At 51.1% G+C, this 22,272-nt stretch overlaps 1 protein-coding gene across 1 annotated transcript in view; it reads right to left on the bottom strand.

The window, feature by feature from the left end:
• The window catches only part of CASZ1 (castor zinc finger 1), a 153,170-nt gene that overhangs the window by 119,579 nt on the left and 11,319 nt on the right, over positions 1–22,272 (bottom strand). The window contains exon 2 of the mRNA XM_069544750.1: positions 247–399. The gene's annotated coding sequence lies outside the window, so the exon portion shown is untranslated. The remainder of the gene's footprint in view (positions 1–246; positions 400–22,272) is intronic.

Here is a 22,272-nt window from a genome sequence, read left to right as displayed (position 1 = left end):
TGGGGAAACTGAGGTCCAGAGGGGAAAAAGCAGTGAGATGAAGTAGAGCCAGGGCCAAAATGCAGATTCCTAGGCCCTGGCTCTTTTCTCAGACCTGCATATTCTCAGTTTTGCTTAGGGGAGCTAAGCTACCACTGCTGAGAAAGGCTGATATAGTCTCTCCCCTAAGAAGGAAACCATGGCCTGGCCAATGACAGTCCCACCCACATTTCTCAGTGACATCTTGGGAATCTTAGGAGTGGTTACCTTTGCATCTCAAGAACCTGGGGTCTGAAGTCCATTCCCACACACACCACGGGAGCAGCAGGACCCCCTTCTATAGGAAGGGCCAACGCCGAGGCAGCAGGAAAGGCAGGTAAGATGGATGGTCTTCACCTTCACTCAGCGAGGTCTGTTTGCCTACCAAAAGGAGAAAGGAAAACAGATTTATTTGGCTATTGTTGATACCTACAGAGCTACTCAGAGAGAAGGACAATAGAGGGTAAGGTTCAGACACCTTGCCCGGCAACTGGCCAACAAGGTAAGAGATTCTCAGGCCTTACCTAGCAATCGGCAGCTGGCATCACCGTGGTGCACGCCATGCCTGACCCTATAACCAATGTACCCTTTGCACGATTATTAGCCAGCTGCTACAAGGTTGTCCCACCTAATGAAAGAATCAAATGGGTAGAAACGAAAATAGGCCAATCAGGTGCCACCCCAGGTAACAACAGAGTGACCACACCCTAGACTTGGCACTGGGGGTGAAAGGTCAGCCTGACAATGAATCAAGCTGACACTGGAAACCAGATCAGACCCACACAACCAAACCAACCCTTGGCCTCTCCAGCCTCCTGCACCCTCCAGACTTCCCCTTGACCAGCTCCCAGCTGCTCCCCTGACCCCCACAGTGGCCTTATGGGAGTCTCTAAAAATGGAAAAAGCAGGTGTCTCTACAGCTACTACGATGGTGAGTTTGGCTTCTTCTCTTTCTTTCCCCCTCCCCACGCTAGCTCTGTGCTCTTACATCTCACACACAAAAAAGAAAAGAGCGTACACACACATGCCCCCCCAAAGCAGGGCATATCATTTGTGATATAGGTGTTGGGCCAGAAAAAAGTGGCCAAAGAAACTTGGGAGGTTTGCCCTGCTACCGGCAACCTTTGTGTCAATTTAAGCAAATATTGTGGTGTTTCCATGGAGATTCCTGTTTTGAATATCCACTACACTCACTTTTTAAAGGGCTTTTCCTGTTTGCGTTTCAACTCCAAACCTGTAAATATTTTCAGCCTTTTTAGAAAAATTAGCCTATGTGCGTGCAAACACAGACGCACCACCACTGACACCGACGCACAACTTCCCGGGCCTGGAGTTCCAGGCTCACAGATGTGAAAGTGGGGTGCAGGGACCCTCAGGGGGCTGTCTCTCTGCTCTCACACCCACCCGACACACACAGGGCTGGCATCAGGGAGGGTGGAGCCTAAAAGGCTGGTCCTTCCCTTCCCACTCTGGCAGGTCACTGCAGCACCCGCGGTGCCTGGCCTGTGTATTCCCAAAGCCTGTGAGTGGGCTCAGCCCTGACTCCACAGTGTGGCATGGTGTGGGCAGCTGCCTGGCAGGTTCTCCCACTTGGCCCAGCCCCTGGATCCCCTGGGGCCTCCCTGGAGTGCACAAACCCCTCCTCTCTTGCCTCCCAAGGTTGGGCCATGAGTGGAAGGGGGTAGTCGGTGTTCTGAAGGCCAGAGCTTCCAGCACCAGCTCCACCCCACCTCTGCTCTGGGCAATGCCACTGACCCCAGCTCCCCGGAGAAGCTTCGGGATGGCCCTGCAACAGTGGTCCCGGGCTTGGAGCAGCCCAGCTCCCACCCCACCCTTCAGCAGGGTTAACAGAGGGTTTCCTGGTTTCCATGGATTCCCGCCAGGCCCCTAATGTGAGTTTCGTGTGATTTGGGGGAAGTGAATTTCCTTTGTTTTCCAGTTTGGGAATATTTTTTTCTTTAAAAAAGAGGAAAAAACACTTTAATGGGAACTTCAGGGCCACTGAGAGACTCACTCCTCCAGGCTCTGACACGCCCCTCACTGTTGGTTCAGAACCCCCCAAAGCCTGGGGCAGCTCACCCACTGACTAAGCATCTCTGAGCTGGAAGATGGGGTGCCAGCCATCACCTACCACTCCCCACCCCCAGATCATGCATCTTCTGGCGGGGAGGGGTCTACTCAGATATCCCATCAGAAGGACTGCTGTCCCACCTGAAAGCCAGCTGCTTACACAGCTGGAGGACACTCCCCTGCTTCCAGGCACACACGCTTCCCCAGAGAAAAGGTCAAGAGACACGAAGGGTAGGGTTCCTCCCTGGCTCCTGGCAAAGAGCTAGAAAAACCTGAGTCTGACCACACACAAAAGGTGAACATGAATAAAACCAGGGTCTTACGTCCTAGTTCAGAAGGGGTTTTCCAGTTACAGGGGAAGGGGGTCTTCCAGTCCCTGGTGGGGACTTTGGCCTCTGCCAGCTGAGGGAGGGGCCGGTCCTGGGCAGAGGGACCTTCTCAGCTTTGGCAGTAAGAACAACTGAATAAAGGGTGTGGCCAGGCCTTCTCCTCCTCCTCCCCATTCCTGCATCCTCCAGCCCTGCCAGGGTGCGGCCATGCCCCAGGACCGTCCCCAACCAAGTGGCCTGACCCATTTACCAAACCAGGGCACAGGCCCCAGGGCCTGCCATGGTTGGGCCCTCCCACAGCACAGGCCCTAGGGTTATGGCAGCAGCAGGAATCTTAGTCAGTAGGTTCAGAGCCCAAAGGACCAAGCTCTCTGGCCAACTAGTGAAGGGGTGAGAGGTCAAGTGCAGGCACAGAAATAACACTGGGCTGAGACTCAGAAGACAGGGGTCTGAGTTCCAGTTCTGCCGCTTAACTCACTGTGGGCCCTTGGACAAGCGATGTACTCTCCCCAGGGCCAACAAAGGTAACGCCTTCTTCCCACCTACCTAGCAGACGCGGAGGATCAACAAGAGATGTGAAAGGCGTTCAAAGTGTTCTAGAAATGCTCTTGACTCCCAGCACCCTCTTCTTGAAAGTCTCTTCAAGGTAACTTTTCAGAATCTACCTCAAGCAGGCCCATATGCCCCTCTACTCCCTTCCTCACGAAATCTTCCTTGTAGCATTTAAATCCGGACTAAAGTCATTTGTGCACAACTCTGTCTCCACCGTTGATTTTTAACTCCTCAAGGGCAGAGACCAGGTCTTAATTATTGTTGCGTCCCCAGCATTTAGCGCAACAGCTGGCCCGCTGTGGGCAGCACAAGTGTTTGTGAGATTGAACTAGTCCCTGATTTCATGTCGGAATCAGTTGGGCCTGGCACAGCTTCATCCCCCTCCTCCGACAGGAAATTTTATCACCTACTTTCATGCTTGCTTCTGTTTCGTTCCTCTAAGCCCCAACCTGTGTCCTGGTCTCTCCCAACTCCTCCATCAACACCATGAATTCATAACTTTCAGGTTCAACAAGATGGCTTGGTTACATGACCCTCCTCCAGCTGATTCTGGTAAGAGGTGATTGAGCACCTACTATGTGCCAGGGAACATGGTGGGAATGGAGGGCACACCCTCTGCCAAGAGGCCTATGTGAGAAGAAATGATATTAATTTTCCAGACGTCTTCTATTCACCAAGCAGCATGCTGAGTGCTTGTGTATGTATGACCTCATTGAATCTTTACAACATGAAGTAGGAAGGATTATGATCCCCGTGGCTAGACTGGGGAAGGCAGGCACAGAGATACATACCAAGTGACTTTCCAAAGATCATATAGCTCACAAATGCTGGAGCAAGGCCTGGACTCAGGCTGACAGGCTCCAAGGCCCAACTCACTTGAAAGTTTCCCTTCGTCCCTACCCATGACTTCAGTCCCCACCCACACCTAATGTATTTTCCCCTCCTGAATCTCAGTTCTCCTGCCCTCCAAACAGATCTCCATCAAATCCTGAGTCACCTGAAAACATTCAGAGATCACAGCCCAGGGGGAAGGCAAAGTCCAGGCTTAGGTTGGAGGGAGGTGAGGCCTATGGTGATACACCTGGAGAGCAGGAGGAACCCCCGGATCCACCTGGTCAACAGGGTCCCAGCTGTGGGTATGACCTCCTGGAGAAGAAAGGGGTTAAGCCACCCGACGCTGTCACTTGATGGGATAAGGACAAGGCAGCCACCCAGCAAAGGGCCACTTGAGTCAGGAGGCCCTCTGGGCATGGGACAATCTCTATGTATGTCTTCTCTCCAGACCCAGAGTAAGCCAAAAGGCTTTATCCTGGGGTGGGTGGGTGGGTACACAGAGATTTTGGCTGCCTCCCCCACATCAATACCTCCTGATGCAATGAACACCTGCTTCAGAGATGCAGGGCTGAAAAGCAGGGCCACAAGATTCCCTGACCTTCACCAGGTGAATGTGCAGTTGAGGCGGGGGTCACCTAGCATCTCCCCAGTGGTGAGAAGTCACTGGGAGGTGTGGCAGGGAAAGATCTAAATCCAAGAGGATAAACAGGTGGAAGATCAGGCCAGGTGGGGAGAGGACAGAGCCCTAATGAGCAGATTTCATAAACCACCTGGAGTGAAAACAAAAACACAGACGTGCACATTGCCCAACTTCAGGGCTGTATGGAAAAGGGGAAAAAAAAACAATAAAAAAATCCACATCTTAATACAAAAATCCTACACGATGTGTTGTGGCACGAAAATGTTTTTCACTGCATTTTTCATCTGTGATCTCACACAGCCTACGACGGGTACGCCCAACGCAGGAGGTATTTGATGGTACACAAACAGGGCAAACACATACATAATGAACCAAAACAAAGGCAGCAAAGATTCAGATTGGTCCGGGCTGGCATCTCATGGCTTCAGGTGGCCTCTGGAGATGGCTACACTGGCTCCAAGCATGGGCCCCCTTTAGATTCCTGAGGGAGGAATAAACGGGGCAAGAACAAGCTCAAATGGAAAGAAACATGTGAAGTTCTGAGCACTCAGAACCAGCGGAACTCCGGGCCAGCTGGTTGTGTGGCTTTCTCCACTGACGGTGCTGTCTCGCCATCGACAGAGGCCAGAGAGGGAACGCACACCCCGAAGGCCCCTCCTGTGTGTCACTTACCCCACAGTTACTATCTGTCTCCTGTTTGCTCCACCCCTCCCCCCTTTTAATTGTTGGATGAGTTTACAGAGCTGTGTGCCAAAAACAATCAACTCTAGGGAACAGAGTTATACAAAAAAGGGCGTGTCGCCAGAGGGAGACGGATATCCATGGAAACCGCCACCTTTTCTCAGTAGCCTAGGTAAAGCCGGGGGGGGGGGGTGTTGAGGGGGGAAGGGGGGTGTTGAGGGGGGAAGGGGGGGTGTTGAGGGGGGAAGGGGGTGGGGCTCCACCCAGAACAGGTCCCCAGAAAATGCTGGGGTCGCTGATGACCTGAGGGAGCCACGTCTCCTGGGGAGGGTCAGGAAGTGGGGTCAGCCAGAGACCACCACCAGGGCAGGGCTGTTGTAACTCGAGTGCACACACACATGCTGGTGTGCACACACACACCACCTCACCAGATCACTGGGACAGGAGGCCACAGTAGTTTCGTGTACAAGCTTTGGAGCCAGACTACCAGGTTTGAGCTGCCATTTACAAGCTGTGTGACCCTGGGCAAACAAACTCCTTTGACTTCTCTGTGCCTCAGTCTCTCCATCAATAAAATGAAGATAAGAATGCCCTTCCTGCATATGGTTATGAGGATTAAACACTGTATCATGTGTAACATGCTGAGAAAAGTAGCTGGCACATAGTAGGTGCTAAAAGTGCTTGAGAAATTAATCAAAAGGGCTAAATGAAAAGAACGGAGGAATGGTTTCTATAGCCTCTGCCCTAGTTGAGGAGGAAAAGAATGATAGTTCACGTTTATTAAGGACCTTAATACATTAATACAAATAACCATCATAAGAAGCCAATGAGGCAGGTTATTATCCTAACTGGATAGCTGAGGAACGAAGACTCAGAGAAGGATGTGACCCACCCAAGGTCACATACCAGGAAGAGATTTGAACCCAGGCCTGTCTGACACCTACACAACATGCTGCTTGGCAAGGAGAAGGAGAGGGAAGCGGGTGGGGAGGAAGCAAGAGAGGGATGGATGAGCTTCCAGGAGGTTCTCTTTCCAGACAGGACTTAGATGCACAGCCGTGCGATCCAGATGTGTTTTTTTCCAAGCTTACAAAGGAAAACGGAAATCCACTGAACCAGTGACCACCGATGGAAGGAATAAGTAGAGGAAAGCTGAGATGGCCAACAGGTTCAGGTATCCACACTCCTCAGGAGGGCCTGGTCTAATCCTGATCCCAGGAGACAAAAGATGCTCTCCAGAATCCAGAGGTCCCTGGAGGGGAGGCAGCAGAGTTAGTGGGGTCCACCTCCCATCCATGAGGCCTCAACGCCTGGGAAAGATCCTGGGAAGAACCCAAGTGTCTGCCTTCTAAGAACCCAGGCAGATTCCTGGAGGGGAAAGGGAACAGACAAGAGAAACATAGACCTCCCGTGTTGCCAGGTCAGGCCCAGGGATGCGCAAGAGGCCTGGGAGGCTGAGAGCTGGAGTCGGAGGCTGCCCACCCTGAACGATCTGGTTCTTACCCTGCTCGGAGACAGAGGCCACACAGGCTTGGTGGCTCAGCCCTTTCTGCCATCGACCACCCAAACTCATTCAGATATTTCCTTTCTCACTTGCTTTTTAAAAAAACTTTAATGTTCTCTATAATTCATCCGTCCCAGAAGATAATCGATAGAGCCCGTAATGAAAATCTGAGCCATATTTTATGATCCGCTGCAAGCAGAAAGGGCCACATCAGCAGGTCCAGTTTCGGTGCTCCCTATCTGTCTTACCCACTGCCCCAGGGATTACTTACCCAGCCAGCCCTGCCCACGGCCCCCCACCCAGAGCTCTGCCCTGGCCACCCAGGAAGGCGTGGACTGCCCAGCTGGTAAAGAGACTCAGGCCACCACCCTGGCATCGCCCTGACGCTCACTCCACCAACCCGTCACAGGATGGTCACCCACCATAGTGTCTTTCTGAGTCTTTCTGAAGCTGTTCCCTCCCCGGCCCTGGCAGGACCCTGGCACCACCACCCCCACCCTGGAATCTTACAACCCTCTTCAGTCAGGGCCCTTCCAGAAGCCAGAAGACCCTCACTAAGGCCTGGAGGCCTGGGCAGGCCTCAAGGAGCCAGGCCAGCCCCCACCATGGATTTTGCTCCCCACCAAGAAAGGCCATCCGCTCTCTGGGGGCTCCCGGGGTGGGGGTGGTTCCTGAGGAACACCTAGGACCCTCTGGTCAGTAGAGGGAAATAATTATTGCTCACTATTACCACCTCGAGCACATTCCTCCTCTTCTTGGTCTCTGCCCTGTGAGGTGAAGGGTGTGGATGAGCCAGTCTGAGGGGACTCATGGTGGGCTGAGGGGGGTACCCCCTTCTGCTCCAACAAGACTCGCTGAAGGAAAAGCAGAGTCCCACCCCTTGCCCTGGCGCCACTAGTGGGAGCCAAACAACAGGTGAGGCCAGGCTCCTCCCAGAATTCTTTGCTGCTTGGCACCAATCAGAGAGTGCCACTTCACCAGGGCTGGGATGGGTGACCCAGGGGGCCCAATCAGAGCCCAGAGAATGCTCCAACATTGCAGGAGCAAGGACTGAAACCAATAAGAAGTGTGATCCAGCCATAGTGTGGACCACTACAGTCATCAACAGACATTTACAGAAAGCAGGAAACTGTTAATGGACAAAATTCATACAATTCTACCATTCAGAAGGCTGTCCAGTAGAACTCTCAGCACTGTTCAGTATGGCCGCCACTGGCCAGGTGCGGCTACTGAGCGCTGGAAACGTGGCAAGTGTGACTGTGGAGCTGAATTTTTAATTTTATTTAATTTTGTTTAAATGACCACACATGCCTAGAGGCTACTGTATTGGACAGCACAGGTTAAAAGAAAGAATTTCTTAAATGTAAAAAACATTCTTAATAAAAGATTTAAAAGCCTGTTATCTCAAGGCAGTAGAATAATCATTATTGACCATAACAACAGAAAATGTTAATGTTTACGCCATGTGTCAGCCTCAGTGGTCAATAGTTCAAACAGATCATCACACTGACTTGTCACCGTCCTCCAAGATACATACGAGCGTTATCCCCACTTTATAGATGAGGAAACTGAGGTTCAGCAATAAGAAGTAACTTACCCAAGGTAAGTTACTTTGCCAGCGCTGGGTGGCAAAGATGGGTCTCAAACCCAGGTCTCTCTGTTCACCTGATCTGTACTTTTAACTACACTATGTATTTTTAAACTATTCTCTTCACAGGTTTTCCTTTTTAAAATTTTCCAATGAGCCATGAACATGACTTGTAATCAGGAGGAACATGTCTTTTTAAAAAAGACCAAAAAGAGGCAAATGATTTATCCCCAGGAGGGAAGTTTGTGGAGAGATTACTGGGGCCGCTGGCCAACTGGGCCTCCAGTTTTTGAATGGAGAAAGAGAAGGCAGTGTGGTTGTAGGTCCCCTCTGTCCCTGCTGCTCGTGCTGCCCAGATGCCCGGCGCTCGGGGGGCCTCAGGACGGACGATGCTGGGCTGAGTATCCTCCAGCAGCCAGGCTGCCAGCAGGATCCAGTTTCCTCCCAGCCCCACCCTGGAGTCAGTTCCTAACAGGCTTCTCAGCAGTTTTGCAATCATCACCCAGGTCTGCATCTTAAGCAGGCCATGGGGCTGTCTGCAAAAGGCAACACACACCATTCTTATCATGGACCACCCTGTCCCACTACCTTCTAGTTGTTATTGCTGTTGTTTAGTCACTCAGTCGTGTCTGACTCTTTTGCAACCCCATGGACTGTAGCCTGGCAGGCTCCTCTGTCCATGGGATTTCCTAGGCAAGAATACTGAAGGGGGTTGCCATTTTCTTCTCCAGGGGATCTTCCTGACCCAGGGATCAAACTGGTGTCTCCTGCATTGGCAGGCAGATTCTTTACCACTGAGCCACCAGGGAAGCTCCATGTTACTACCTTCTAGAAGAGCCAGGAGCTCTGGGCCAGCAGCCCAAGCCTGGGATATGCTGTCTGCCTTCTGTGGGCATGGAGAGGGTTGTTCTCCCAGCGGAGGACTGTCACTGGCCCCGTTCACCCACTCTTGGGACTACAATTAGCTTCAGAACAGGGGGATGAAGAAATTCCCTTTGACAAATCTGTGATGAAGGAAAAAGGCCCAGCAAGTACTGAACCCGGCTAGAAATGGAATCAGGAAGGATTGGATTTTGAGTTGTTTTTGCTTTTTTTCCATAGCACCAACCTGAAGGGTGGGAGACAGGGAGCAATTACCCCCACTTGATCTGGTTTCCATTTCAACGTTGTTTTTTTTTTACCCCCTGAGATGCACAGATTGTTCAGGTTTCAGGGTAGGCAGGATAAATGTCCTTACTTAGAAGGTTTTTATTATTATTATTATTATTATGGATTTTTGGTTCCGTGCTGTCTGCAGTTCTCTGTCATTTCCAATCTACCTTATGTTCCCCTTGGATTTATATATTTATTTTCGGGGGTTGGTTTCAGGTGCTTCTAGTTTATCAAACAATCAGCCCTGTGAGGTATGCTGGGTGTTTCCAGAAATTACATCACAAAAAATCATGCAATTAAAGTATAAGAGGAAAAAAAAACATAGCTGTTGCTTAATTTTGTATTTTAATTAGCGACTTATTGTAAATGTAGACTTTTAAAATGGAGGCGCCTAAGCAAAGCCAGTCAACAAGTTTTTCTAATGAATTAATTTCACCTCTTCCCTCCTCCTCCTCATGGCAAATATCATCTGCCAGATTTTCTTTGCCCTCTTTTTTTTTTCTTTTCACTTTTTACTTCTTGCCCAACACATATTAGAAAAAGGATGTGTGTTAGTTGCTCAGTCGTGTCTGACTCTTTGTGACCCCATGGACTGCCTGCCAGGCCACTCTATCCATGGAATTCTCCAGGCAAGAATACTGGAGTGGATTGCCATTCCCTTCTCCAGGGGATCTTCCTGACTCAGGGATTGACTCTGGGTCTCTTGCACTATAGACAGATTCTCTACCATCTGATCCACCAGAGAAGCCCCTGAAATAAAAAAATCAGGAACCCTGGCACCGAGGACTCTTACAGGAGCCCTTCCTTATATATATGACCACGGAAGAAACCTTGACGGTGAGGGTTCTGGCTGAAGACCCAGTGCGAAGTTTGTTGCTGTGCCCATTGCTCTGTCCCCAGCCCTGTTTCACTGAGGCCAAACCCCTCTGTGCTCAGTCCCAGAAATATCCCTCTGCTTCTGGAGAGAAAAGAAAGCCCAGTGCAGTGCAGAGCGCCAAGGCAACAGGAAGAGGGTGGAGTCTCAGGCTACCTGGAGCCTAAACAGATACAAGGTGAAGAGATGGGAAGCTCCGAATGTTGTGAAACCCAAGAGACCTCTGGTTGCCTGGAGGAAGGAAGAGAGAGGGCGCAAGAGGGAAGAGGGAGAGGGAACACAAGAGCCAGAGAAAAGAAGCCGAAATCAGCCAGGTCTGTCCAGGTCGTGTGGCCGCACAGAGAAAGCACACGTCCGTGAGTCCCAGGCACCTCCAGAGGGTAGATCCAGACTGCCATCATGGGTGTAGAGGCCTGCTCTTCCGCTTGTAGAAAGCTCACAGCTCTGAACTTCCCTGGTGGTCCAGTGGTTAAGATACCGCACTTCCAAGGCAGAGGGTGTGGATTTAATCCCAGGTCTGGGAACTAAGAGAGTTCACAGCTCGGGAGGTAGGAGACAGGAAAGTCAACTAATCTGCCCCTTTTAGCCTAGTTTCTGGGACAGAAGGCTGAGGATGGGGAAAGAGTCCCCTAGTTCTCTGTTCAATCCTGCCATCCCAGGAAGGGTAGACAAGACTCAGATGTCCCAGCTAAGGGAAGACCCCTGGAAGCTGCTTATGGCCTCCATGTCCCTGTTCACAGGGACCCATCTGAGCCCTCCTGTCACCCCAGAGGCTAGGCCAGATTAATAAGCGTAGGTGTCCACCTGAACTCCAGACAGATGCATGCCTTCTACTCAGTGCTCCAAAAACAGTGCAGAGACACCGTGGAGAAACATTCTTCTGGGGCAAGCCAGGGTATTCAATACCATGAGCAAAACTCCACCATGGCCATTTTTATTCTGAACAGGAAGAACTGCAATGCCGGGCTCAGGAAAGGTTATCATTTACCTGCCCCTGCCTCACGACCACACTGGTGGGGGAGATGGGCACTCAAGAAGGCTCTGGAACACCTGGAGGCAGAATCCTGGCCCCTACTCCCTGAGATTCCCACAGAAAGGAAGGAAGAGAGGAAGGAAGAACCTCCTTCCTCCAGGGAGGAAGGGGCTGGACCTCCATGTCATCACGCACCGGTGGGAACCCAGACCCAACCTCACGACAGATCCTGCTCGGTTCAGCTTCAATCGGAAAGGAAGGCACTCATCAAACAGGGGCCGGGCAGGGATGTGGGCACCGAGATTAGGAATTTGGAAAACCATCTGAGGAACCTGGCCCTGGGAAGACAGCAACAGGATTTAATACCTTATCCCGGCTGTCTGGTAAACACCCTGAACCAGCCCCACACTCCGTTAGGCAGCCTTGGAGCCTCAGGTGTGCTGGCGACGGGCAGGTAGAGACAGACGTGGGCAGAGACAGGAAGGGGGGGGGAAGTATAGGCCTGGGGGGAGGGGGGAGGGAGGAGCTGGCCTGGAAGGATAGGATGGGTGGCAGCCAAGCCAGACAGTCAATGAAACAGCTGACAGGTGCAAGGAAGGGGGGCAGGGAGAAGAGAAAGGTGAGCTGGGGGTTCAGAATACTTGGGGATGTCACCGTCACACCCCAGAGGAGCTGAGTGGGATGAGAGGAAGAGTCAGAGGCTTGCGGGCCGAAGACCTGAGAGTCCTGGCTGCCCTTTCTCCCAATTAAAGGAGAAATCCAGGCCTTGCGCTCCTCCAAACGAACCAGGACCAAGAAGCTGGTGGGGGCTGGCTTCCAGAGCTTACTGGCCACCTGTGAGCACAATCTGCTGGTATCCTTTAGGGTCACCCTCTCAGAAACACACATACACAGATTGGCTTGGATTGTTGAGTTGCTCAGTTGTGTCTGACTCTTTTTCAACACCATGGCCCTGTAGCTCACCAGGCTCCTCTATCCGTGAAATATTCCAGGCAAGAATACTGGAGTGGGTTGTTATTTCCTTCTCCAAGGGATCGTTCTGACCCAAAGATTGAACGCACATCTCCTGCATTAGCAGAAGGATTCTTTACTACTGAGCCACCGGGGAAGCCCACATACGCATATACCCCAAGCCAAAAAGATTGTCAAATCAATCACAATGGAGCTTTCTTCTACTTTAGGCTAGAGCTGACAGAAGAAGCCGGGAGGGTAGGGGGCAGCCCTGAGTGACTCAGAGGGGACTCGGCCCTCCAGAGATGGCTTGGGGTGAGTGAAGAGTAGATGAGAAGAAAAGAGGGGCCCAGGCTGGTCCTTGGGGTGTTCCTGGACAAACCACCTTTGCTATGATCCAAGCACAGAGGTCAAGCCTGCCACCTCCACCACCAGGCCCAAGCAGGCCACATGACTAATTCTCTTTTCCCATTTCCGTCTGCTCCTAGATGTAATTACAGTTTTGGATTGCAATCTACCCAAAGTGTAACCCTGATGCACTCTCCCTGCTCTCAGAGAATCGGAAACCATTTCCAAAGCTAAAAGGCGCACCCCTTTTAAATGTTTTCATCAGCTGGCTTCTTCCAGCCACACTCTCAAAGCTGCCCTGGCTACCTCCGTCAGCACTGGTCCTCTCTCTCTGCCCCCTCAGAACCACAGGATCTCCTGTGTTCCCAGCAAGGGGAAGAAAGAGGTTTCCCGGACTGCTGTGGGTCTGGGCTTGGGGTCCCCTGCCTTCTGCACATTCTCTAAGCCTCAGGATCCCAAGAAATTCCATTCATGGCCACTTGATCCAAGAGCCCCAGATGGAAAACCTTCCTCCTCCAACCATAAGCACATGGAACGAAGATCCCTCCGCTCCAAACATGATTCTGTGGGCCCGAGAGGAGCCACCAAGGGAGGCTGGGAGCCTGTGCCCACCCTTCCCTGCCCCAGTGCCAAGCTCTCTGCAGCCCCAGAGCAGAATGCTAAGACCTAGAGCTCACAGGTCTGCAGTCAAGGGCAGTCTCAAGTGTCTTCCACCACCGTTTCTGCTCCAGGTTTTCAACTCTGGCCTTGCCCATATCAACAGTTTGAATCGTTGCATTAAACACACACACACACACACACACACACACAGATGCACCCCTCCCCAACAGGGAGTGAAAACACATACAGAAAAACCCCACAAGACCTAGGGCTGGGGCTGGAAGCCAGTGTCAGCGGCTCACCGTTTCCCCCACAGCAGGCAGGCAGCCAGAGAACCCAGGGCAATACAAGCTGTGGACCTCGCCAGACATTGGAACACTTGTTCGGGTCCCTACACTTTGGAAGCTGGTCCCCCAGTGCAGCGCTTCGGGCCACTGCTGCTGATAATTTTTCAGAGATAAACAAACCGGTTTGGATAAAACAAGAACCAACCTGAATTCTTTACCCAAAACTCAAAATGAAACTCTCCCATCACCCTTTTCCTTCCCTTCTCTACCTTCCTGTGCCATTATCCAGTTTCCTAAAATTCAAACAACTCAATTTTTTTTAAAAATTCAGTCTTCTAGCCTTTTTTGTTCATGGACACCACCATTTGGTCCAACTCAAAGAAATATTGGCTTATTGAAAACATTTTTTGTCCAGTTTCTCAAATATGCCCGAGTCAGAAGGAAAAATGGAGAAGGGGACTGTGTCAGGGAGCCTCTTGCCAGGCTGGCCTGCGTCTTTCCCCCCTGCTCTTTTTTTAGGCTCAGGGTCTTTCTTCCATGCTCCTATGATCCCCCTAAATCTGCAGCCCCTTTATAAGGGGTGGTGTGTGGACTGGACATCTGGTCTACCCCCCTTTTTTGAGTAACAGAAGAAAGTTGCTCAGTTCCCCTTGGGGGTTCAGCAGGTTAATTGAGGCTCAATGTCAAGACAGGAAGGAGGCCAAAGAGTAGAGAAGAAAGACACAGCCCTGAGGATTGAGGCCACGTGTGTCTCCCTGCAGGCTTGGTGTATGACGTGCCTGCCTATAACCAGAGTCATTCGTGATTGACACACCCTCACCCACCACCCTGTCCTACCCAATCAGGCCCCCGTGTCCCCCCACCTTCTCTGCTTTATGCACTAAGCTAGTTTGGAACCTCTGCCAGGGTTCCTGCCTCCCAAGTCCCCGTTGGTGGGGTCTGCTCCATCCCTGTAGCCAATTTACACCCGTCAGGGTTTAAAATAGCAGAGGCATAAATGAAAAGTCCAATTTCTTCAAATTTGCATTGTAAAACCATCCTTCAACTTCCTTGAAATAAATTTTACTATTTTATTAGTGCAAACAAAATGGTAATAAAACACTAATACAGCGCCTTGTATCCAGGGGAAGAGCTAAAATTAACATAGAGCGAGCAGTGTTTGCTATTACATTCAATTACCTTTTTACTTGAGATTTACATTCTCATCCCCTTAATCTCCATAGTAGTGGCTTCAAAATCATTCCTCCCAGGCTCTGCCCTTCCGGAGCCCCCACAGCTGGAAGCCAGGCCTCCTGCCCAGATGGCGCTCACCCCGGGCACGGCGCCTGCCCCTTTCACCACAGCTGCCTCTCGTCACAGGGTACCACTTCTCACCCCTGCTCTTAATTTTCTCACATCTCAGCCTCCGAGCACTCAAAGCAAAGGGCTCTGACATGAGGCACATTCAGACATGCAGTTATCAATAAGCAGGTGCACGGGGCATAGGGTTGGGGGCATCGCTTCATGAGCCTCTGAAGGCTGCCCCTGGCACAAGAAAGGGGCAGGCAGCGAGCTCCTGGGAGCCCTGGGAAAACTGGCATCTCTGGTTTGACAGGTTGTGGGGGACGGTTTGCTGCATGGCACAGCTGGGGCCTCTGGATTGTGGCAGGAAGCTAAGCCGTCCAGAAGTAGAAAGGGACAAGGAAACCACAGGGTCCAGGTTCTCATTCGATCCACAGACAGTAGAGCTGAGGGCTTAGGAAGTGGCTGCTTGTGGGTGACAGAGGTGAGCCTAGAACACCCTCATCCTGTCTTACCATCCAGCACTTTCCCTAACAGATAGTCACCCCAAACACAGCCACAAAGTGTCTGAACCACCGGGAGGGCCCCTTTGTTTCCTGTAAGCGGAAAAAAGCAGGACTCCTTGTCCTTGGGGACTGGTCAGCCCTGCTCTGAGCCATCGACAGAGATGACCGTGTTTCCAAGTGGCACAAAGTCCTGGTTCCAAATCTGCCACTGACTAGCTGTGTGACCTTAGACAAGGTACCTCCCCTCTCTGGGTCTCATTTTTTTCATCTGAAGAACAAGTGCAACCATCCCTGTGCTGCCTTCTTGTGAATGGTCTCCGTGACTGAAAGATCAGGAAGTCACATTCAAGCCCACGGAGCCTCAGAAGTTCGACAGCAAATCTGTTTCTGAGATGGTCTCTGCGAGGGCTGGTGGGAATCCCAAAATGAGGCCAACAGGGCTGGGATGCTCGTCAGGGTCTCAGACCTTGTTATCTTGAGCTCCAGGCCAGGCCACCTCAGACCTCCATGACTTCTTTTTTTGGCAGGGGGGCAGTGCTTCAAGGCATGTGGGATTTTAGTTCCCTGACCAGGGATTGAACACACGCCCTCTAAAGTGGAAGTGCAGAATCTTAACCACTGGACCACCAGGGAAGCCCTGTAACTTTGTTTTTAACCCACAAGCCTCCTTCTCTTACTGCTACCAAAGGCCCCAGATTATTCCTACAAAATCCTCTGAACTAATTTTGAAGACGGAATTGCCAATCAGCCCAGGGTCCAGGCCATCTAACAGGTTCTTTAGGAGAGATGGTTTGGGGTAGAGGGAAAAGGTAATAAGGGAAAAAAATTGTTGTAAGCCCCCACAAATTTTACTTGGCCTAGCTATTAGAACCAGGGGGAAAAGTGATTAAGACTAAAGGGGACACTTGTATACACAGTCACAATTATGCACAATCATATCACAACCATACATATAATCAGTTATACAACCATTCAATATCTCTCACACACAACCAATCTCTCATATACAGCCACACACAATCATTCATACAACCACATACAATCACACATAGAATCATTCACACATATACAATCACTCACACACTCTCACACACACAACTACACACCTCCCTACTGTTCCCAGCCCTCCCATCCCAAGGTCTTTCTCTCCTAAATCTTATTCCTAAAATGTCTTCCAATAAACACTGGGAGGAACATTCTAGTCCAAACTGGTACAAGGCAAATTTGTCTTCACCCCTGATTCACATGAAATTCTGAGTCCCACTACCACACAGTCGCTTCTGGGACATCAGGAGGTGGGAACCTTCTTTAAACCCAACCAGAAGTGAGGACAAAGGCTGCTGGCAGTACTGGCCAGAACAGTCAATGAAATGCGCACCAGAGGCCAAGCTGGCTGTCCTTGCTCCAGCCCTTTCTGCCTGGATCCCACCACTCCCACTCCAGAGGTGAGCGCCATGAAGTAGCTTTCATGTTCCACAAACAAAAGGCAAACCCCCCTGCAAGAGGCAACCCCACGCCCCAAAACGTGAGTTCAAACTGGTCCTCCGAATATTTTCCTCCTTATTTTTTTTCTCCCCACTGGGAAAACAAAAGAAAGTTTGTTGTTGAGGCTCAAACATTTCTTGGGCCTTGTCCGAGTTCTACCTTGTTTTTCTTTTCCTTTCTGTCTGCCCCTCACCCCCACCCCGCCTTCCTTGCCTCCCCACCTTGGATAAATAAAGCACCCGAAGCTGGCACAGGCTGGTAAGGAAAGTACAAACTATCTCATAATTTTATAATTTTTTTAAACACACTGGCCTAGGGTTTTGGGCAAAGGACAAAAGCTATTGTTGAACAGCATAACACGAAGGTCTGAGTCACCGATACGCCTCGGCTTCTGGAGATCTCATAGGTTTCTGTGGCTGGCACAGCCATGAGCTCAGCACCCTGCGGGGGCCGTGGGTGCAGGCGCCCTCTCGCCTGGCGCTGCCCCGCCCCCACCCCCTCCCCAGGGCTCCCTACTGGGCTGACACGTTGGCTTCGTCGGTTTTTAATCATAGGGGGGCATTTAAAGAAAATGTTGTGAAATAAAAAACAAATCGCCGTCATCCCATCACCCTCACGCTCTCGTCTTCATTTTAGAGGATCACCTTTGTCCATACGCATCTGTGATTTTTATATGGTTTCTACCCTGGCGTTTGCCACCCTCGGCCCTCGGCACGCTGTTTTGTTTCTTTGCTCACATAATAAACATTTTTTCCATGTTTCGAAATCATCTGGAGGATTATTATGTGCCTAGGTGACAGTATTTCTTCCGCATGTTATTCTCGGGCCGATGCTACCAGGCGAGAAGGGGAGAAGGGCGCTGGGGGAGACCTCTCCTTGAATTGAATCATTTATCCACCTGATTCTAACCAAGGTGGGGGCTTTGCCTGAGTGATCCGGATCACCTTGAGCATGGAGGTTTGGACTTGGAGTGTGTACCTAGTTGAGGAGGAGGGCTCTACTGAAACCTGGCCCATCCTGTGTGAGGCCACGGGCACTTCTGCCCTGGTGCCGGGAGAGACGCTGCTTCCAGCAATGGCCTTCATCCCCACCCTGACCTTCACCCCCACAAACTGCACTTCCTCTTTATAAAGCGCCCTGGCAGCAAAAAGGCCCATGACAACACTCAGCTCTCCATTTTTATATCTGAATATCTCAAAGCACTTAGCAAGGACTTTCATTTTCTCATTACCCCAAGGAGAGGAGGTCATTCGGGAAAATGGTACAAATATTCCCATTTGTCAAAAGCAAGAAGGAAGTGAGTTAAAAGGAAAATTCTACCACTTAACTGAGTAAAAACCAACCCAGGAGGGAAGGCAAGGGTCTTTTCTGCCGCCCCGTTCACCCATTCTGCTCTCACCAACACAACTGCAGGAAACTCATTACCGAAAAGATGGCTCTGGGCCAAAACCAGGTTTCCATTTTGCCGAGAATCAATCACTACCCAGTGGTCCCAGCTCAGGAGACCCTACCACCTCACCCTGGGTCTCAACCCAAACCATATTCTCCTATGATTATAATTATGTAAAATGTATATTACACATATATATATAGTCAGCAAAGAGAAAAAAAACGCAAAGGAAATACACTAAATACTAAACAAGGTGGTGTTAATGATAGTTCAGTTACGGGTGGATTTTTCTCCTTTTATGTATTTTCAAAAACCATTTAAAATATGGTTATATTTTCCCAGTGTATGGAGAAGAATCTCTGTGTCAGAGTCCCATCAACCTGCATTCAAACTCTGACTCTCCTTTTACCAGCTGGGTGAACTCAAGTAAATTACCGAACCTCTCTGGGCCTTATTTCCTGATTGGTGCCATGGGAATCAGACCACTACCTGTCTGTGTCCTTCAGTCCCACAAAAGTCACAGCATCTGACATGTAGTTGGCACTCGGTAAATGCCTATTTCCTTCCTCTTTTAATGAAATGAAAATGTAAGACCAACTTGGCAAAAAAAAATAAATAGAAAATAAAATTTAAAAAATAAAAAGATGAACCCAGCTTGCTTGGTGCCCCTGGGAGATAAAAGCAGGATGCTTTTCCTGCCCTTTCCTCAATTTTCTCCAGGTTCATCATCCTCTAAGCCATCTCCCCTCAGCCCCCACGAGCAAGGCTCCAGCACACAAACCTCAGGATGCTAGTCCTGGCTCTCCCATGACTCATCTGGTGGGTGAGAGTGGGGTGGGTGGGGCTCTGGGAGGAGAGGACGAGCCCCTCTCTGAGGCCCTCCACCAGGATGGGCCCAGGCGAGCCCCTCCGGGAGCAAATAGGCCTCGTGCAAGGACCCAGAAGACACACAGGGCGATCCCCAGGTTTGCACCTTGCTGGCAGCCACCCTCTGGGGACAGGTGCCAGGCTGCAAAGGCCACCTGCTCCTGGGGGAGGGCAAGGGCCACGCTCCCAACTCAGAGGAGAGGCCAAGAGAGAAGCAAGATGGCGCCGGGATCTGGGAGGCGGCTCCTCCCCGGGCCAGGCAGGCCAGGCCAGGCCAGCCCAGGGGCTGCCACCTTGGGGGGCTTTGAGAGTCCAGCCCTGGCCATGGCAAGTCTCCTCCCTGCTCCCTCCAGGGCTCCATACTGGGCCAGCGTGTTTGCTCTGCTGGTTTGGCGCATATGCTTCAGCAAAACTCCAGTGGCCACGGCCTCTGAGCCAGGGCTCCAGCCCGACCCTGGGTGTCCTGGAGCCTGGACACAGGGACAGGCCTGAGCCCTCTACCTTCCTGCCTTCCTAATGATACAGGGGAAGGATGGATAGTAAGAGTAATAGGAGCAATAATAGCTCCCTTTTGTCACCACATGCCAGGCCTCAGGGCAAGCCCCTTACCAGCCTTTCATTTAATCCTTACAGCAGCCCCATACTATAGGCGGTAGCATTATTCCCATCTTACAAATGGGGAAACTGAGGCTCACAGGGTTAGGGAGGAGCCTAAAGTCACAGTACTGATACACGAGGGAGCAGAGATCTGAACCTATATCTCCGCATGGGGCCCACTCTCCCAACTCGGCTGCTAAAGCAGCCACACTCCACCAGGCCTCTTCCAGAAAGGGGCCCCTGGGAGGCTTCCCCAGCCACCGGGAGACACATACCTCCAAAGAGCTGGCTGGAATTCTGCCAGAATGAGTGCCTTCTCGCCCCCTCAGGAAGAGAAGAGACACCACAGCTCCACCGAGAGAGGACAGTCAGGAAGCCATTTTACAAACATGGGGTGACTGGAGGAGCGTCTGCAAGGTGGTGGTATTTCCTTCCCTGCCTCTCCAGGGACCTGGGACCATGGGCAAGAGCCAGGTTCAAGTAACTATCCGCTGGCTGATTTACTGGTGTGGACATGGTGGAGAGGGAAAACATGGGACAGGGGGCCTGCGGCACATACAGACCCTCAAAATTGCACACCTCCCTGGTTTTACAAAACCAGGGATGGCACCAGCTTCAAATGGTGGCAGCACCCTTTCTCTCAAATGAAAACACGTCCTGATGGGAGGCTGGCCTTGGGGAAGGCACCAGACCAGGTCCCTGAAGCACAGGCCACCAGCACTCCACCCGCCAGTACGCAGGTCCCATGGAAGGCGGTGGAGCCCTGCAGGGTGGGGGCCGGGTGGGCCACCCGGGGCAGACAGTCTCCAATCGTGCTGAGCACAGCACATCGCTTCATTCAGGAACCCAGAGTCAAATGTACATCTGGGTCTAGAGTTGATTCAGCCCTTAACTCGTTCGGGATCACTGGCAGAGCCACGGAGGCTACGGGGAGTGGGGTGAGGGGTGGGGTTACAACACCCTGGAGGAGGGTGTTAGTCCGTTCCGGGGGATGGGGCAGGAGGCTGGGGCAGAACCCCTACTGATAATGTTGGTACACACGGAAAGGAACCACGATTCTTTTCAAACCCCCTCTCAAAACCAGACAAGCACTGGGAGTTGAGGGAGGGCTGAGAGTGAATGTGTGTTAGGTGGGGGGTAGGGGTCAGGGAGCTTGTTTTCTACCCACTGCCAAATTCTCATTTACTGTCAGCTCCAATCCATTCGGAACTCACTGACTCAATTGCCTTTTCACGGGGAAAGGAGCCTGCACAATGCAGGGGACTTTTCAGCTCCACATTAGCACACAGGGCACTGGGCAATGTCCAGGAATAAACACACACGTCCCTCCCAGAGGCCACCGACCCCACCTCCAGCCCCAAACAACACAGCAGCCCTGCCAGGGCCACATCTGCTCCTCCAACTTTGCCCCCAAAACTTTTTTTAAAATGTAGTTTGACCCATGGAGAAGAGTGTGTGTGTGTGTGTGTATGTGTGTGTGTGTGTGTGTGTGTGTACATATATAAGCATACTTATATGTGTGTTGGATGTGGTGGGGGCATCTAACTCAAAATATAAAGGCCTGCAAATAATTAATTCTGGGGCAGTTCCAATTCTTCCTTTTGCCTGAAAAAAGGAGGGACGAGGGGAGAGGGGAAAAAGGGATTCATATTAGGGTCCCAGAAGAAAGAAGTCTGGGAGGATTCTGTTAAAGTGTTGATTAAAAAGAAATCAGCATTTAGTCGGGGAGTGTCCCTAAGAATTTAGCAGCACAAAAGCTCTTCAATAATCATTATGAAAATAATATCAACATTTATAATTATAGTGATTATAATAACAGTGGTCCCCATTTCTCAAGTGCTTGCTCGCTATGTGCCCAGTACTAGACTATAAGTATGGGTACTCATCAGCTCAGTTAACTGTCACAAAGACCTAGGCAGGCAGGCACTGTCCACTGTCAGCCCAATTCCACAGACTCAGAGAGTTAAGACCCCTGCCCAGGTCACACAGACAGTACATGGGAGAAGGAGTTTAACCCTGCTCTGCTGAATGCTAGCCCCACCTGCCCAGGGAGAGAGAGAGGAAACATGTGTGGGATCTATAGAGAAGGCAACCCCAGCAACATGGAGGCCTTGGCTCCAGACAGGGAGGCCCCTTTGACTTGTGGGAACATCCGTGCCATCCATCCCCTACCTCCATCACTGTCCCTTGAAGGTTGAAGTTTCATCCCTTTAGCCCAGGCTCTGAGGGGAGTATCCCTCTTCCTCAGATGTAAGCACTTGCATGTAAGGCTATGTAAGGGTACTTTAAGTACTTTCCTAAAGTCCAACAGAATTTTATGTGATCAAAGTGTTCCTTCTCTGTGCTGCCTAACAAAGTAGCCGCTGCTTGCTACAGAGTACTTGAAAATGTGGCAGGTTCATTGATGAACTTAATCTAAGTTGCCACATGGGCTGGTGGCTACTGTGTGGAACAGAATCCCTCCAGCTACCCCTTTCTCTCCCAACCCAAGAGCTATGTTAGAAATACACAAAAAGAAACATGGCCCACTAGGAAGGCACCCTCCGCACCCCCTCCTCCTGCCCACCCCCCACCCGGGCCCCAACCACCAGCATCTCCTCCACTCTGTCACGGCCTTTCAGAAATCACTGGTCTGCTTCCAGCTTATCTGCCTCCCTTCCTCTTTTTCTTCCTTCTTTTTTTTTTAATCTTTCTTTTCTTCCTTCTTGCCCTTCTCCCCTCCCTCTCATTCCTTCTTTCAGTTCC

This window comes from Ovis canadensis, chromosome 12 (assembly GCF_042477335.2).
Source record: "Ovis canadensis isolate MfBH-ARS-UI-01 breed Bighorn chromosome 12, ARS-UI_OviCan_v2, whole genome shotgun sequence".
Classification (NCBI taxonomy): Eukaryota; Metazoa; Chordata; class Mammalia; order Artiodactyla; family Bovidae; genus Ovis; species Ovis canadensis.
Note: the sequence above shows the minus strand (reverse complement) of the source record. Positions and strands in the feature narration are given on the sequence as shown.